Raw genomic sequence first — 18,224 nt, 5'->3', positions numbered from 1 at the left:
AGGTTTATAGTTCTTATTAATCAGTACTTTGAGAAAGCCAATTATGTATAATCATTTGTTCTTGCAGGCCAGTTACATAAAGATTTGTGAATGAAAGTTCAGTATCACCTCCTCCCACCCTGTCTTATTTAATTCATTTTGAATGGCTGAATGAATATGATATATAAAAAATAGAAACTTTTGTCACATTATATGTTGTAGAAACAATTAGAAAGAATACTCAATATTAAACACTAAAGAATGATTTAACTGATTTAATATTCAGCAAAATACAAAATTGTGGACTTTTAACTTTAACTTTTGGATCAATCCTGAATCATATGAACTTAAGTTTGTTTGGCATGTTTATTAGCAAGTTCTTTGGGAGAATCCTGAGAAATATAATTTCTAAGTCATGTTGATTCTTAACTCTGAGGCTTAACCAATTTTACTTCTCAAAGTATAGGCTTGATTTTTAAGACAACTTGCACATTCCTCCTCTAAATGCTTATATAACTTGAGTTTGTGAAGTCCTGAATGTTCCTAGTTTAAAGCAACATGCAGTAAAAGGCAATTATCAATGCTGTGCAATCAAAGCAGTTTAAAAAACTATTCGATGTTAAATAATTTTGTATGATATGTATTCTACCACTAAGGAAAGCATTCCTATGGGATAATGGAAATGTTTATAATTTTTCAGCTTATTTCAATTTATACAGTCAACCAATTCCTCTCACATTATAAAGATCTATTTTTAAAAATCACCAATAGCTACAATGTTTTATAGTTATCACAAAATGGCTTTCTCTATAAGTTACAAAAAACTCACAGCCCAAAAGAATTGATTGAGGAAGTCAAGCATGAATTTTATAAGAAACAGATTACAGTAGTCATTGAAATAACACATTTTCCGAAATAGTAAAATATAGACTAGTAAAACTTTCAGATGCCAACAATGCTAAAATCTCCCTCCAACAATAATTGTTAAATGTAAATATAACTGCTCTAAATAAATGACGAAGATGAAATTATCTGTTGAAAACTGATTACATGTTAAACACTTGAAATTAAAAAAAAATTAGAGTCTCTGGAAATAAGTAATGCTCTAGTAAGGCATTAGAAATCTGACTAGAAATAGTTCCTTAATTATAACTATGAGTAAATGAATCTCCAACACTTTTTAAAAAAAAAGATTGAGGAAGCAATTATATTTAAATTTCTCAACAATAAAATATGCAATTACTACTCACTGGTAGGCTCTTTTGCTTCAATTTGAATAGCCACAAATTGCAAGTAAAGCACTCAATTCGAGTAATTACTAGACACAGGAAATGAAAAAGTATCAATTCTAAAAGTAGTCATAAAGAGCACTATCATACTCATAGTATAAAACTTGAGAATAGCAAAGAATTAATAGAGGGAAAGATCACAATGTTCACTGTTTAGAACAATTACACAATACATATATTTGCTACAAGAACAATATTTATTATGAAAACATTTTGATTCTAATTTATACTAGTTCATATTTATATTTTTAAAAATTATTCCTGGATAAAATGTTTAAAGGACAATTATTAAAATTCATAACATTAAAAAAATTCTACAAATTGATAGGAAAATGATCCAGAAAAGATTATGAAAATGGGTTAATTAGACAAACAGCAATCACAAAGAAGAGAAAACCAGAAGTAAGCAAATATGTTCAGCCTCATTAAATCATAAGATATCAGCAGATTAAATAAGATTCTCAACAGATTAACAAAATAAAGATTGATGATATCCAGTGTTGTCAAGGACATGGTTATATATATTGGTAGGCTATAAATTGATAGAATCCTCAGAAAGTCATATGTAGTATGTCTAAAAATACTTTTAAGTGTACATTGTCTTTGCCATAGCAGTCCCAGTTTCTGGTGTGTGTATGTGTGTGTGTATGTATATATATACATATACATATATACGTATTCCCTCCCACAAGCAATATAGATATTCACCTCCTCCCACAAGCAGACAAAACAAAGCAACAACTACATGTAATACAACTCACTTTGAAAACAACCTGAGCACTAACAGAACAGATCTTCCACAGCTAGTGATATAAAGAGAAGGCCACATCAAGAAGAGTAAGAGTGACTGAGACGTGGTTGGAGCCAAACCCCAGTGAGGGCTCCCACAACCAGGAGGGAAATCACAGTATGGAGGAGCAAGGAGATCAAGTCCCCTTGGGTAGCTCCAGCCTTGGGGACCTGCTCCACAATATTTGACAGAAAATCAGCAGGGATTCACTGTGAGAGATGGCAGGGCTATAGGAAATTCAGTCTTACACTCTTAAAGGGCCAGTGTGTTCTACCACTTACTCCCAGGCCCAGCATGGAGACACCAGTTTGAAAAGCAGCTGGGTTATACATAAAAGAAATTTATTGAATAATTTTAGGACATGTGCCAGAGGGGTGGGGACCTGCAGTTTTCTCTGGGAGCAGATGCCATTTTTCTTGAGCTCCTTCAGCCTAGCTGGTGGGAAGCTTGTGAGAGCCAGCTCTGATACTCTCTATCTCCCCTGCTAGCACCGCTTGCCCTGCTCTGGCATTCCCGTGTAGAACCCATAAGCCCTCCCGACCAGTGTGCCTACAGTAGTCACGGCTGGGCATAGCTGACAATGAGGCTGAGGGCCAGCCCTGCCCACTAGCATACCTACAGCAGTGGTTGCACAGCCATAGCAGGAGGGCACACACAGCCCACAGGGAGAACATCTGTAGAGCACCTGGTTCTGGTGACCAGAGTGATTGCTCTACTGGACACCATAGGATGCCTTCTACATAAGGCCATTATTGGAGGAGACATAGCTGCCCTACCTAATACACAGAAATAAATACAGAGACTCAGACAAATAAGGAGACAAAGGAATATGTTCCAAATAAAAGCACACACACACACACACACACACACAAAAAAAAAAAACCTCAGAAGAAGAGTGAAATGAAATGGAGATAAGTAATCTCCCTGATGAAGAGTTCAAAGTAATGTTCATAAAGATACCAGATTGACAGAGTGGATGAACTCAGTAAAACCTCAACAAAGAGATATAACATACAACCCCCTCCTCAAAACAAAAAACCCAGCACAGCTAAAGGCTATAATAACTGAAATAAAAATACACTACAGGGAATCAATAGCAGATTAAAGGATGCAGAACAGTGGATCAGCAATCTGGAAGATAGGTAGTGGAAATTATCCAAGCTGAACAGTTAAAAAGAATTTTTAAAAATGGGATCTCTAGGACAACATCAAGCACAATTATATTTGCACTCTAAGGGTCCCAGAGGAGTAGACAAAGAAGGCAAAAAATTTATTTGAAGAAATAATAGCTGAAAATTTGTCTAATCTGGAGAAGGATACAGACATCCAGGTCCAGGGTGCACAGAGAATCCTAAACAAGATGAACCCAAGGAGGTCTACACCAAGACACATAATAATTAAAATGGCAATAATTAAAGAAGGAATCATAAAAGCAGTAAGAGAAAAGCTAACAGTTATGTACAAGGGAAATCCTATAAGGCCATTAGCTAATTCTGCAGAAAGTCTGCAGGTCAGAAAGAGTTAAAGGGAAAAAACCTACAGTCAAGAATACTCTACCTATTAGGATTATTATTTGGAATCAAAGGAAAGATAAAGTTTCCCAGGCAAACAAGTTAAACATGACTACCAAACTAGTTTTACCAGAAAGGTTATAGGGACTTCTCTAAGTGGGGGGAAAAAAAGGCCATAACTAGAAGAAAACTATGAAAGGAAAAAATTACACTGGTAAAGCAAACATACAGTAAGGTCATGTTTAAAGCTAGTATGAAGGTTAAAAGATACAAGTAGTACAATCAATTATAAAGAAACTCATTAAAAGATATACGAAATAAAAACGTGTAAGTTATGATATATACACAAATCATGGGATATGGAGTTAGACTGTGTTCAAACTTAAGGAACCTTCAACTTAACATAGACTGCTATAAATATAAGATGTTAATAGGAACTTCAATCCAAAAACATATAATACACAAAAAAATAAAGAAAAAGAAATACATACACAACAATAAAGTTATTATATCACAACAGAAGAGAGCAAGAGAGAAAGAAATTACAAAAGAATTACAAAAAAAAAAATGAACAAATAATATGTAGCAAGTACATATTTATCAATATATTTATGGATTAAAGGCTCCAATTAAAGGACACAGGGTGACTAAATGGATTTAAAGAGAGAGAGAGAGAGAGAAGACCTTTCTAATTCTGCCTACAAGAGATTCATTTCAGACCTAAAGACAAATATAGACTGAAAGTGAAGGGACAGAAAAAGATATTCCATGAAAATGGAGGTGAAAAAGGAAAGCTGACATAGCAGTACTTAGATCAGATGAAATGGACTTTAAAGCAAAAACTATTACGGGAGACAAAGAAGGGCATTACATAACGATGAATGAGCAATCAATCCTACAAGAGGATATAACAGATGCATGGATTACCTAAATAAATAAAGCCAATATTAACAGACATAGCAGAATTGACAGTAAGGATAGGGGGCTTTAACACTTCTCTTACATCAATGGATAGATCATACAGACAGAAAATCCATAAAGAAAAAGTGGTTTTGAGTGACACATTAGGGCAGATGAACTTAACAGATATATACAGAACATCCCAGACAAGAACAGCAAGTAGATTATACATTCTTCTCAAGTGCACATGGAACATTCTCCAGAATAGATCACATGTTAAACCACAAAACAAGTCTGAAATTTAAGAAGACTGAAGTCAGGGTGTCTGGGTAGCTCAGTTGGTTAAGCAACTGTCTTTGGCTCAGGTGGTGATCTGGGAGTCCCAGGATTGAGTCTAGATCAGGCTCCATGCTCAGCAGGGAATCTGTTCTCCCTCTGACCCTCCCCCTTCTTATGCTCTCTTTCTCATTTTATCTCTCAAATAAAAAATTAATAATAATAAAATGTAATTAAAAAAAGAAGGCTGAAATCATATCAAGTATATTTTCCAACCACAATGGTATGAAACTCGAAATCAATTACAAGAAAAAAAACTAGCAAAAACACAAACACATGGAACAATAAACATTAGCCATTAAACAACAAATAGATCAATGAAAAAAAATCAAAGAAAAAGTAAAAAAAATACATGGAGAGGAATTAATATGAAAACAATGGTTCTATATCTTTGGGATACAGCAAAAGCAGTTCTAAGAAAGAAGTTTATAATAATACAGGCCTACATCGGGAAAAATCTCAAATAAACAAACAAACTTTACACTTAAAGGAACTAGAAGAAGGAAAACAGAAAAGCCCAAAGTTAGTAAAAGGTAGGAAATAATAAAGATCAGAGTAGGAATAAATGAAATAGGGACTTAAAAAATACAAAAGAAAAGGTCAATGAAGCTAAGAGCTAGTTCTTAGAAAAGATAAACAAAATTTATAAATCCTAAGCCAGACTCAATAAGAAATAGAGAGAACTGAAATAAATAAAATCAGAACTGAAAGGGGAGAAGTTAAACTGACACCACAGAAATACAGAGACAACTACAAAAAATTATGTGCCAAATATTGGGCAATCTAGAATAAAATCATAAATTCCCAAAAATATGCAATCTTCCAAGTCTGAATTAGGAAATAATGGAAAATCTGACAGACCGATTACTAGTAACAAAACTGAACTGGTAATCAAAAAACTCTCAGCAAACAACTCCAGGACCAAATGGCTTCACAGGTGAATTCTACCATACATGAGTGAAGTAAGAGTTAATACCTGTCTCAAACTATCACAAAAAAATTGAAGAGGACAGAATTCTTCCAAATCCATTCTACAAGGGCAGTATTACCAAAACCAGATGAAGACACTACTGCACATGAAAAACTAAATACCAATATCCTTGATGAACACAGACAGAAAAATCCTCAACTAAATATTAGTAAACTGAATTCAAAATTACATTAAAAGGATCATTTACCACATCCAAGTAAGATTTATTCCAGGGATGCCAAGATAGTTCAATATCCAGAAATCAATAATTGTGATACCCCACATGAACAAAATGAAGAATAAAAAAATCATATTATTATCTCAATAGATACAGAAAAAGCATCTGGCAAAATTCAACATCCACCCATCATAAAAACTCTCAACAAAGTACATAAGGAAGAAACATACCTCCACATAGTAAAGGCCATACATGACAAACCCACCGATAACATTATACTTAATGGTGAAAAAGAGAGTTTTCCCCTAAGATAGGGAACAAGACCAGGATGACCACTTTCATCACTTTTACTCAAGGTAGTTCTGGAAGTCCTAGCCACAGCAGTCAGACAAGAAAAAGAAAGAAAAGGCATCCAAACAGGTAAGGAAGAATTAAAACTGTCACTATTTGCAGATGACCTGATACTATACATAGAAAACCCCAAGGACTCTTTAAAAAACTATTAGAATAGATGAATTCATGGGGCGCCTGGGTGGCTCAGTGGGTTAAGCCTCTGCCTTCAGCTCAGGTCATGATCCCAGGGTCCTGGGATTGAGCCCTGCATGGGGCTCTCTGCTCATCAGGGAGCCTGCTTCCTCCTCTCTCTCTGCTTGCCTCTGTGCCTACAGAGGCAAATAAATAAATAAAATATTTTTTAAACTATTAAAAAAAAAGAATACATGAATTCAGTAAAGTTGAGGATAAATTAATATTCAGGAATATTCTGCTTTTCTTATACTAATAATAAACTATCAGAAAGAGAAATTAGGAAAATAATCCCCTTTACAATTGTATCCAAAAATAATAAAATACCTAGGAATAAATTTAAACAGTAGATGAAAGACATACATTCTGAAAACTGTAAGACATTGATGAATTAAAGATGACAAAAATAAATTAAAAGATACATCATGCTCATGGATAGAATGAATCAATATTGTTAAAATGTCCATACTACCTGGGTGCTTAGGTGGCTCAGTCGGTTTAAGAGTCTGGCTCTTGATCTCAGCTCAGGTGTGGATCTCAGGGTCATGAGTTCAAGCCCCACACTGGGCTACACACTGGGTGTGGAATCTAGTTTAAAAAAAAATGTCCATATTATCCAAAGCAATCTACAGACCAATACAATCCCTATCATAATAACAGTAGCATTTTTCACAGAACTAGAACAAATATTCCTAAAATTTGTATGCAACCACAAACTTCAAATAACCAAAGCAATCTTAAGAGGAACAAAGAAGGTCATATCAAAATCCCAGAATTGAAACTATATTACAAAGCTATCGTATTCAAGACATTATGGTCCTGGCACAAAATCAGATACATAGTCCATGGAATAAAAAAGCCCAGAAATAAATCCACAATTACATGGTCAATTAATTTACAATGGAGGAGGGGGAAATATATAATGGGGAAAGACAGTCTCTTCAATAACTGATGCTGGGAAAACTGAGAGTTACATTCAGAAAAATGAAACTAACCTACTTTCTTATACCACGCATAAAAATAAACTTAAAATGGACTAAAGACCTAAATGAAAGACCTAAAGCCATAAAATTTCTAAAAGGAAACACAGACAGTAAACTCTCAGGTATTGGTCTTAGCACTGTTTTTATAGCTAAGCAAGAGAAACAAAAGTAAAAATAAACTATTGGGACTGTGGGATGCCTGGGTGGCTCAGTTGGTTAAGCAGCTGCCTTCCACTCAGGTCATGATCCCAGTGTCCTGGGATCGAGTCCCACATCGGACTCTTTGCTCAGCAGGGAGCCTGCTTCTCCTTCTGCCTCTGCCTGTGCTCATTCTCTCTGACAAATAAATAAATAAAATCTTAAAAAAAAAAAACTATTGGGGCTGCATCAAAATAAAAAGTTTTGCACAGTGAAGGAAACCATCTATGAAACAAAAAGGCAATATACTGAATAGGAGAAGATATTTGCAAATGAGGGGTGCGTGGGTGGCTCAGTGGGTTAAGCATGTGCCTTCAGCTCAGGTTATGACCCCAGGGTCCTGGAATCAAGCTCTGCGTTGGGCTCCTTGCTCAGTGAGGAGCCTGCTTCTCTCTTTCCCTTTGCTGCCACTCCCCTGTTTGTGCTCTATCACTTTCTCTCTCTCAAACAAATAAATAAATATTTTAAAAAGATACTTGCAAATGATAAGGGTTTAATATCCAAAATGTTTAAAGAACCCTTACAACAGCAAAAATCAATCTGATTAAAACAGTGGGTGGAGAACCAGAAAAGACATTTTCCAACAAAGATGTACACATGGCCAACAGACACATGAAAAGATGCTCAGCATCATTAATCATTAGGGAAATATAAATCAAAACCACAAACAAGATACCACACTGCACCTGTTAGAATGACTAGAATAAAAAAGACAAGAAATAACAATTATTGGCAAGGATGTAGAGAAAAGGGAACCCTTGTCCACTGTTGGGGGGAATGTAAATTGATGCAACCTCTATGAAAAACCATACGGAGATTCCTTAAAAAATTAAAAACAGAACTACCATATAATCCAGTAATTCCACTTCTGGGTATTTACCCAAAGAAAGTGAAAACCCTAATTACTGAAAAGCTATAAGCACCCCTATGTTCTTCGCAGCATTATTTACAATAGTCAAAATATGGAAGCAACTTATCTGTTGACAAATGTATAACAAAGATATGTTATATACAAACAATGGAATATTACTAAGCCTTTAAAAAGGAATGAAATCTTGCCACTTGTGACATGGTTGGACCAAGAGGGTATTACGTTAAGTGAAATAAGTCAAACATAATCCTATACAATTTCACTTATATGTTGAATCAACAAAAGAAACAGACAAGATCAAAACAAAAGGAAAAAGAGACTCATAAATACAGAAAACTGGTGGTTGCCAGAAGGTAAGGGAGGTAGAGTAATATGCAAAATAGGTGGGAATAAGAAGTACAAATCGCCAGTCATAAAAGAAATCAGTCACAAGGACAAAAAGTACGGTATAAGGAACACAGTCACTAATATTGTTATAACTTTGTGTGGTGACAAATGCTAACTGCGCTTACCACGGTGAATATTTTGCAATATATTTAAGATCTTTATTTTATTTTATTTTTTAAGAGGGAAAGAGGCAGGGCCAGGAAGGGCAGAGGGAGAGAGAGAGACTCGCATCTCAAGCAAGTTCCACGCCCAGCATGGAGCCTGACGCAGAGGGCTGAGATCAGAACCCTGAGATCATGACTTGAGCTGAAATCAAGAGTCAAATGCTTAATCAACTGAACCATCCAGGTGCCCCAAAAGAAGATCTTTGAAGGAGACGTATTAACTGCCAAGAGGTAACAAATTGCCTGCTGATTCCCTGATGGCAATGAAAGAAGCCAGGAGACAGAGGAACGATATATTCAATGTGCAAAGGGAAAACTATTTTGAACCTAGAGCTCTATTTTTAGAAAAAAAATCTTTGCTGCATGAAGCCAAATGGGGATATTCTCAGGCCATCAAAAACTGAGGGGAGCTACGCGTTAGCAGACCTTCCCTAAGGGAAGATCTAAAAAGAGTGTACTGGAGATGGAAGGAAAGGGATTTCATATTCAAAGTCTGGATGCAACCAGAAATGCAGAGAGAGGTTCACTAATAGGATTAGTGATTGGACTTGGATTTCTGCTCTTGCCTGACACACTACAACCATCAGTAAAATGAAGTGGCAGGAGAGAAGGATTAAAAGGGGCACAAGACAACTTTTGGAGATGATATGTTCATTCTCTTGATTGTAGTTCCATATGCTGAAACTTATCAAACTGTACACTCTCAATATGTGAGTTTATTGTATCTCAATCATACCTCCATAATTCTATTTTAAAAAGAAGTATAGAATAAAAAATGATAAACGTATGGATAAATACAAAAATAGAAAATGATGACTTTAAAAAATAGCAAAAATTAATGCTATTAATAATTGCATATAAAATAAATGCAGTGTGGCAGTTTCCTTAAGAACAAGCCAGCATGTGCCCCTTGCCCCTTTTCCTCCTCCTTTTAAACACATGACCACGACAGCTTATTATTCCAGAGGGGAATACAACTCTGACAGGGATAGGGGTAATGCTTAAGAGGTAGGTAAAGGTATTAATTCGAGACTGTGATAATTACAAAGGTTCGTTTTGGGGGAGTAGACACTAAAAGAGTAGCATCAGAGTGTGTGACTTCACACAGCAGGGAGTAAAATTGAGTTAAAAAAAATAATCCAAATAGAAGGCAATGGAGGAGAGAAAAAGAATCAGAAAAGATGGGACAAATAAATGCACAAAATAAGATAACATATAGTGTAAATAAGTGTCTTCATCAAGCAAAAATTACAGACTGTGTTTCTTTTTTAAAATAGCTATATTCTGTTACAATAAACATATCTTAAATATACGCTTCCAGAAAAGTCAAAAGTAAAAGGTTGGAAAAGATACACCAGAAAAACATCAAATAGAAAACTGGTATACCACTGTTGAAACCCAACAAAATACACTTTCACATAAAAATCATTACTAGAGAAATACAGGGTCATTTCATAATGATAAGAGTAAAACCTTAAGAAAAAATATGTAACAGGGGCGCCTGGGTAGTTCAGTGGGCTAAAGCCTCTGCCTTCAGCTCAGGTCATGGCCCCAGGGTCCTGGGATCCAGCCCCACTTCGGGCTCTCTGCTCAGCAGGGAGCCTGCTTCCCTCTCTCTCTCTGCCTGTCACTCTGCCTACCTGTGATCTCTGCCTGTCAAATAAATAAATAAAATCTTTAAAAAAAGAAAGAAAGAAAAAAATATGTAACAAATTTAAATTTCTATGTACCTATTGAGAAAGCTTCAAAAGGTCAAAGGCAAAATTTTCCATATGATTAACTTGGGCCGATGAGCTCGAAGTAGAACTGCAGTGTGGCAGTTTCCTTAAGAGCAAGCCAGCATGTGCCCCTTGCCCCTTTTCCTCCTCCTTTCCTCCTTCCTGCGGCTGGAATGCCGTCAAGATGGCTGCCGATGGAGCCGATCTTGGACTTGTGGGCCCTGCATGATGAGGGGGGAGCCTGCCGCTCAGGACTCCGCAGAGGAGAGCTACTGCTCGGGCCCTCACCGCTCACTCCAGACGTGCTGTCATAAATTTGCCTTCTGTAAGCCAGTGCTTTTGAGAGTCTTTGTTTCTCACACGGGAACCTAAACTTAACTAAGTCAGAGTAAGTTTACAGAAGCGAAGGCAGCAGACACTTCTGCAAAGGGAAAGCATCGTGGCTTTCCTAATCCCCAAGTGTTCCTGTGATGTTATTGCAACACTTGGGTAATTAGTATGACAGAGGAAAAAGCAGCTCCTTCAAATGACAACTGACAATATATTGCATGTGGTTTATTAATCTATGCTTCTGCCTCCTACTTTCAACAAATTTGCCAGTTAGGAAGGAAATAGAAGATTAATTTGGTTCATTTAGAATTTTTTTTTTTTGTACTTCAAGCACTTAATGTCCATAGAAATTGGGAGATGGTCCATTTGTGCTTAATATCCTCTATAGGAAATGTAATTGATTAACTGCAATATCCCTCAGAGAGAATGCACACATTCTTACTTCCTTTTTGTAATATCTGATTACAATGTTTGTGGTCCCTAGACATTGGTTTCTTTTTCCTGCTGCTGTTGCTGTTTCTGTTGTCTTCAATTCAGTGACAAGATGCAGAGAAAAACAGGTCAAACACAAACACTTGCCTGGTAATATTACCGGGATAAGATAAACACAGAGAAAATTGAAAGAAGATTTCAGTATGAAAAACCAAAGCCTGTGACCTTACTAAATGCTCTTCATCATACCAACTCTGAAAGCTAATAGGTTCTGGCACATTTTGATTGCTGCGAATCCATACTGGAGTGTATCAGAGGAAACGATTTAAGACCTCAAAGGGCATTAGAAATTTGGGGAGCTCTATCTATGAACTAAGTGGTTTCCGAACTGGGAACACATGAGCTTTTTCCAGAGAGTATGGGGGTGTAGACAGTTTGTAAAAATCAATTTCCAGATTCCAGAGTCTAACTTATGGATCTGAAAATGTACCTATGTGCAAGGCACCAGCCTGGTTTTCTTATTCTAACTTTGTCTTTTCAATCATCCTCTCCCATTTCACAAGACTTTGAGATATAGGCCAGTCAATGAAATAGACAGATCGCCTCACCATAAGACCCTGATTTATTTATTTTCTTAACAAACAAATCACACTGAATGGCAAAACTGATTTTTGCTGTAAATAATTTATCCACCATTTCATTATTTGAAAAGGATGATGCTCTTGGCTTCTATCTCTTTCATAATATTACAAATTTGAAGTGCAAAACGCTACTAGTTACCCAAAGAATGCGTATCTTTTCAAAATAAGTAATATCCTCCCTCAGCCATGTTCTCATTTGTTAGGGACACATGATTTACTAGGCATCTGGAAGCCATTCTTTTAAGACGTCTTCGCTGTTTCCTTTGGTGTTTTTGGGAGACATCACCCGGATATTATTAATCCTCAGTTTGTTTTTCCAAAATATCAAGTCGCACATTAAATCCTTTATTCTCCATGAGGATTTCTGGAGTAATCACTTCTTGGCTAGACTACATATTTTCTATATCAAATAACCTTCCCTACATTCCAGTCTACTTTGCTCTCAGTTTTTTTTTTTTTTTTTTTTTATCCAGAAAAGGGACCAAGGGCTCCATGACATAAAATGGGATTAAACAACTTTTACAGGATTCTGTATTCTTACTCAGAGAGAGAGCTTAGGTTAAAAAGGAAAGATTTGAAATAAAATTACATAAACATTTAAAAGGTTTAGAATAACTGCCCCAAAATAAAGAAGCGCATCAGAACAATTAACCATTAATTCTGGTTTTGCAGCCGAGATATCACAGGTGACTGCACCACCTTGATAACATAAAGGGAATGAAGACGAAAGTTAGAATACATTTGGTGGACAATGAGTGAGAAGTAAAGTTGGTGTTCTGGCCGATTGGATAGTTCCAGTGATGTCTTCACTCTGCTGGAGTACGTCATTTATACAACCCTTGCTACAGTTTCATACTGGGAAGGTAACAGCTGCCGGCCCGTTGACTTTGTGCTTGGCCTTGTGACTTGATTGGGTCAACAGGCTATCCGTTTGATATGAAGTAGTCAGAGACTTGGAATGTCCATGGAAGTGATTCACCGGGACAGGAACATGCAATAGGCAGCCACTGTTCCTCGGCCTGGGTTCCAGAATTAGACCTACAGGTTCACAGCCTGACATCGAGACCAGAAGCAGGTGGCCTGAGGCAGAGCCAGTTAGGCTCAGCCTGGACCAGCCAAATACCACTGAACCTGCAGCTGTGAGCGTGAGTAGAATACCTGTAGACCACTGAGTTCTGGGGTGACCTGTTATGTGGCATTATGGTGGCAACTGTCAACTGTCACAGAAGCTTTACCTCCTCTGACGGTCTGTGTTCATCAGCACTGGAGGTCTCTAAGTCTGGGTGATCACTGGCCTAGCCTGGAAGATGGAGAATCAGCTTTCTACCAAGCGGATGGCCCTGGTTCTTCTTGACAAGCTGATTAGCTCCTGATTGTGATTTGCTTTAAAATCACAGTGATAGGCAACAACGTTTACTTGTCTTTGGTACTGCCCAGTGTTCCCAGATTTCTAAAGAACATGTTTAAACTGCTATTTCTTGGTTTTTCTTTTTATAGAAATTTTTAGTGACTCTTTACTCTGAAGGAGGGTAGAACTCTCTCCCCATCTCTCCTGCCCCCTGCCACCTACATACTTTCCCTACTTCAGCACCTGCGCATTTGCCTGTAAGGACACCTAATGCCAACGCCTGTAGATTTTTGTCATCAGGCTGGTCAGTCTCAGTTCTTGTGCCTGATCTGGTCGCCCTTGTGAGGAAGGCGGCCAGGAGAAGGGGCTAAGGAGAGCCTCAGCATTCAGCGCGCCCATCTGTTCTTAGTTCTTGGCTGTTCCTGGAGCCCTGACTTATGACTCTTTCTATTGGGGAAAAGGATACGGGGGTCCAGCTACTCCACCAAGCCTTTCAAGCCACCTTCCTCTTTTCAGTCCACTCTGCAACTTCGGAGATGCTACCTAGTTTGGAGTCTTTTCGGGGTCTGTTATTTGCAAATGTTTTATTTTTATTGGCTTTGACCCCTTCAGACTACTAGGTTTCACTTTCTCCTCTTTCCTAAGCCATTCCAACTCCTCTGCTTTCCATTATCCACATTTTGTTTCCATGTTTCACTTTTTTTTTTTTTTTTTTTACCTACTCTCCCTTCCTCTGTCCCCATTGGATCTTAGTGTGCTTTCGGGAGGTACATAAAGCACATGTTTGCCTGGGAAGCTAGTGACATGGCACATAGGGGTAATTAATTCTATAGACCGCTTTCATCATTTCTAGAGGTGTCGACCAAACTGAGAAGAGAATGTGCCTCTCTAGGTTTATTCTTTTTCTTTTTGACAGTACTGAAGCTATAACCTGCTTCTCCCTTATCCCCCCAAATTTGATTTGAGATTCCCCTGTCATTTTATGTTCGCCCTCAAATTTTCTAGTCAAAAGGTCAATCAACTACATCACATGTAAATACAAGATAAAAATTAACGAAAACACCTTTCCTCCATGAAGATGCTTCAGAATGTTTAAGGCAATCCTACAATTTTACTTTAGAATCTAAGTCCTTTTGTTTTATATATATGAAATAATTATTACACGTTGTTATTTGACATATGAAAAATAATGGCTAATATTGATTTGTATGTATATGTATTTTGAATTTACTTCTATGCCCTATGTTGTTTCTTATGATTCTGATTTTTTACTACAGGAACACAGGTTCATCATACTATATCAAAAGATAAAGAGGTATATAAATAAAGAATGATTAATTCCTCCTCGCCTTTTAAGGTAAAGTATATTATTGATCTGCTGTGTAACCATCCACAATCTGTACATATACCTAAGAAATAATATGTTAAAACTGTTTCACTAATTCAAGACATTGGGATTCAAGATATAATAGACAATTGATCCAGAGTGAGGAACTAGGCCAAGAAGTAAAATGGTAAAGGCTCTAACTGGAAAGTCAATTACCTGACTCACCCACACTGAAGCTATAGAAGGGAAATGAGTGGATTTCCAGGAAGGGGCTTTTCGGAGAGAGTCGTCCTGGCCATCTCTTCTCTATTCACCTGCCCCCAACCCCAAGTCAGAGAGGGAGAAAAGGACTTTAAGGAGACCACTTAGAGATCTAACTTGTATCCTTTGCCCCATGCAGCTGGATGTGGGGACACAGTGGACAAGACTGCAGGTGAGAGACAGGCTGGGTAGTGCAGCAGAGTGGAGGAAACTTCTCTTGTGATGGACTGAGCTGCACTTCCCGAGTTTTTTGGCAAATAATGTAAGTGTGGTGACGGAAATACTCGGCTGGAGGAGGAACCACAGCTATGAGACCTCAGCAGACAGACGTATGAAATGCTAGATTCCCGAAGCTACAACCAGAATGGAGACACTTGTTCTGAGAGGGAGCAACACCCTAGGGGAAAGACACCAACAGTCTATGGTTCTTGAAGAGCCGAGAAAAACTCTCACTAGTGAAAGAGCCAGTTTAGACTTCATGCAGAGGATGCAAAGCTAGCTTCTGACAGGGAGATAATTTTGAAGGTTCCTTGGCCTCTTCCCTCTTCTTTCTCACCTCAAGGGCTAGAGTGGGACTACAGGTAAGAAATAGAAAATATAGGGTAGAAACAAGAAGCTGACCATGCACTCCAAGTGTCCCATCACCTTGGCTGATCTGAGATGCTTGCCTGGTGGGATGACCCAGACCTCTACTTCTGAGCCCTTAGTTGTCTTATGTGACCGTGGTTGCATGATTTCCAATTCTTAGCTACTGCAACCCATGGGGGTACTAAAAGCTGCCCAAGTACCAAGAGCCAAGACCCTTGTCCTCTGGGGTATAAACATTCTCCTTCGTGGAGGTAGCATCCTAGCCCCCGAAGTAATTATGGTCAAGCAATGACCCAACTAGTATAATTAAGTCCCTGCTTTTTATTTTTGTTCTAATTGGTTCACTGGCATGAGGACCCAAAGTGGCCAGGTGGTAGTCACAGCTTCAAGTTCAATGGCACCCTGTATTCCCTGAGGCAAGCAATTCCCCACCATGAGAACTAGGGCTTCTAACTGGCAGACGCCAAGGCTGTGGGAATGGGAAGCCCAAGCTCCACAAGTAGGTCCTTGATGGTTATGGTGAGAAAGTCCACTCCTTGGTTTGCACAACTAGAATTCCAGCTACTAGAGAAAACAGCGCTACATGTCGATTGTTAACTTAGTGCATAAACCACATTCTGGAGGATGGAAACCTGACCCCTCGAGGTGCTGTGCCATACTGGCACCTTCTTTGGAATGTCAGCAGGTCACATCGCTATCCTATCAGGATGGCTGCCTCCAGATCATGCAGTTCATGGTGAGAGCAATGGCTTTCACAGTGATAAACCTATTGTTGCCTCTCTGTTGCTCTCAAACGAGTCCCCTGTTCCAAGGCAATGTTGTTTGGACCACCATGTTGATGATGGAGGCATTTTGAATGTGGTTCTGGTTGAGGCACTGTGGTTCTGGCCAAGGCAGGGAAGGCAAATCCCTATTTGGAGTATGTACTGATCCTTGTAAGGAGGACTCTTTCTGCCCCCTTCAAAATGGAAGGAATCCAATGTACCTGACCTCTCACCAGGGCTTGGGTAGTCTTCCCAGGAAGGTGTGGTGTTAAAGGTTTAGTGTCAGTGCGTGCTGTTACAGAGTGGAGACACAGCAACAGCAAGAGGGAAATCTTTGTCCGGCCCACAGAGCCTCCATCCCTGCTGCCTTCTGCTAAATCTCTTCTTAGACATGGTCTTCCAGCCTCCATATGTTCAGTAGAAGAGCACATAAAATCTCCAAAGTGGCTTTGGACAATTATCCCAACAGAACAACTATGTGGCCTTTTGGAGAATACTTCAAAAGGATGGGGTGCTGTCCTCCATACTGCAGTGCATACCCTAAATCAACAGCCGTGATATGGGGCTGTGACCCACAGAGATCAAATGCATGGATTCTAGAATTCAGAGAGGGAAGGAGGAGTGGCCATGTTTACCCAGCAGTTGGGGGAATTTGTGCTTCCTGTCACTCCAGAGCTGGGCTCTGTACATTCAGAAGTCCTGGTTCCTGGGTGGGGGGAGGGGCAATGTTCTAGCAATGGACATTAAACTTTAACTTTTGGGGGGCACCTGGGTGGCTCAGTTGGTTAAGCATCTGAGTCTAGATTTCAGCACAGGTGATGATCTCAGGATCATGGGATCAAGCCCCATCTTGGGCTCCCTGTTCACTAGGGAGTCTTTTGAGATTCTCTCTCTCTCTCTGCCCCTCCCCCTGCTTGGGCTCTCTCTAAAATAAATAAGTAAATCTTAAACTTTAACTCATGGTAACTTTGTGACTTTGAGCTCTTTGTGCAAGAGACCAATAGGCAAGTAAAGGAGGCATGACCCCAGTCAGAGCAACCGACCATGATGGATAGGAAGACACAGGGCTGCTGTGGGGTAAGGGAAGGATGTGTTTGGAACTTGGGTGGTCCACCTGTGGATGGCTTAGTACTTCCTTGCCCAATTTTGATGCTAACGGCACAAATAAAATAGCCACCACGGGACAAGGGCTGATGCCAATGGCTCAGATCTCTTAGCAGGGAGAGCCAGCGATCACCCCACCAGGTAAGCCATCCAGATCAGCAAGGCCCTGCTGAAGGGTGAGGGGTGTCTGGCACAGGCAGAAGAGAAGGGGAGGTGATGAGTATCTGTTGTAGCTGCGAGACCAACTGCACAGACAGGGGCTGCGATTTTCTCATTTCTCCCTTTTGTTAAGTTTGCCCAGGGAAAGCGGCCCACCAGAATCCCGGAGAAGCTGCTCCCAGATGTACTGCATAATGCCAGTGAATCTCGCCTGTGCAAGAGGTGGACCGTAGTGCGTGCTGTGGACTCTCCAGACCCTAACCCCTATCCCACTCCTCCAGGGCTGGGGCATGCTTGTCCTCCCCTGCTGGGGATTGTTTGCAGCAGACAGCTCTTAACTTAAGGGCTGAAAACCTGAACCCAGTGACTGGCCAGTAACAAAGGGCTGCTGTGGGAATACAGAGGCCCAGCCCCCTGGAATGGAAAAAACTCTGCAGGACCTCCCCAGCTCCAGAGCTCCCTGCTGCAATT

At 39.1% G+C, this 18,224-nt stretch overlaps 1 long non-coding RNA gene across 5 annotated transcripts in view; it reads right to left on the bottom strand.

Moving 5' to 3' along the window:
• Nucleotides 1–18,224, bottom strand: part of LOC309869552 — a 130,424-nt gene that overhangs the window by 101,161 nt on the left and 11,039 nt on the right. For all 5 annotated transcript variants that reach the window (XR_014314251.1, XR_014314252.1, XR_014314253.1 and 2 more), the window contains exon 2: nt 6,951–7,066. This is a non-coding gene — a long non-coding RNA (uncharacterized lncRNA). The remainder of the gene's footprint in view (nt 1–6,950; nt 7,067–18,224) is intronic.

This window comes from Mustela nivalis (genome assembly GCF_964662115.1).
Source record: "Mustela nivalis genome assembly, chromosome: 7".
Classification (NCBI taxonomy): Eukaryota; Metazoa; Chordata; class Mammalia; order Carnivora; family Mustelidae; genus Mustela; species Mustela nivalis.
The sequence above is the reverse complement of the archived record's forward strand: the minus strand, read 5'-3'. Positions and strand labels throughout refer to the sequence as shown.